This window comes from Daphnia pulicaria, chromosome 2, assembly GCF_021234035.1.
Source record: "Daphnia pulicaria isolate SC F1-1A chromosome 2, SC_F0-13Bv2, whole genome shotgun sequence".
NCBI lineage: Eukaryota > Metazoa > Arthropoda > Branchiopoda > Diplostraca > Daphniidae > Daphnia > Daphnia pulicaria.
In genome coordinates, this window is record NC_060914.1 from 8,833,154 (window position 1) to 8,834,201 (window position 1,048).

Consider the following 1,048-nt stretch of genomic DNA (forward strand, 5'->3'; position numbering starts at 1 on the left):
TAACATTTCGCGCCATTTTCATTCGTTGGAGGGGGATCCATCAGATGATATCAAGTCCCGCTGCTGCTGATGCACCAACGGTCGTCTCTCGGTTTGAAATTGTAGAAGACACAATATGCCATGGACGGGCTGTTGTTGGCAACGGACGCCGAGGCATAACATTGTGTTTTCAGACGGGCCCAAACAATAATGCGCTGGGCGCCCATCAAGGTTTCGGCTTACACACCAGAAAAGTTCGGGAGAGTGTGGCGGAACCCTCCCACGCTAGACTGGCAACCGTGTCTATATACGAGCGAACAAGTGTGATGAAACACAAGTAAAAAGAATAAAGGCACACACCAATCCATCCAGTGTTGAGGGGGATCTTATATAGAAAGAGGGTGGCAAACGAACGTGACCAGCTCGTTTTCGTCCCTCCTTGCTCCTCTCATATTTCACCCACTAGGCCACTACACAGTTGGAATTGTATTGCTGTGCCAGCTCGGCCCTTTCATTCCTCTCGCCGATTGAGTGAGACTATGAACCTAAAGAGTCTCAACAGAGTAGAGACTGAATGTATAAAGGGGGGGAACAGTGGCCCGGGTCTACAGCACATGATTGAAACAACTCCGAACGAGATGATGTGTTCTAGACCTTTAGATATATATTTTCTCTCTACTCAACTCATCTCACTCTCCATCAACATCGGAAATAACACTCTCTCTCTGCTCTCTCTAGCTGGACACCCCATTACACATAAGGCCTTCCGGATAGACTATAAAGATATCCCGTATAGGCCTATATATATGTAGGCCTACTATATGCCAGCAGTGTGTTATTGTATATATCACAAGAGAGTATATATATGTCCCTCTCTTATATATTTATGAAGGGTCTACTAGCTCCTATTTATATATACAACAAGTCAAGTCAGCGCGCATATAGGAAGTTATTGCTGTCGGCTGGTTGTGTGTATAGTATATACCTCGACCCAGAAAAAGTTGAAAAAATTTGGAAAATGCTACTTTTATTTCATTTTTGAGGAGCTGCGGATGATTGTAGTGCTGTG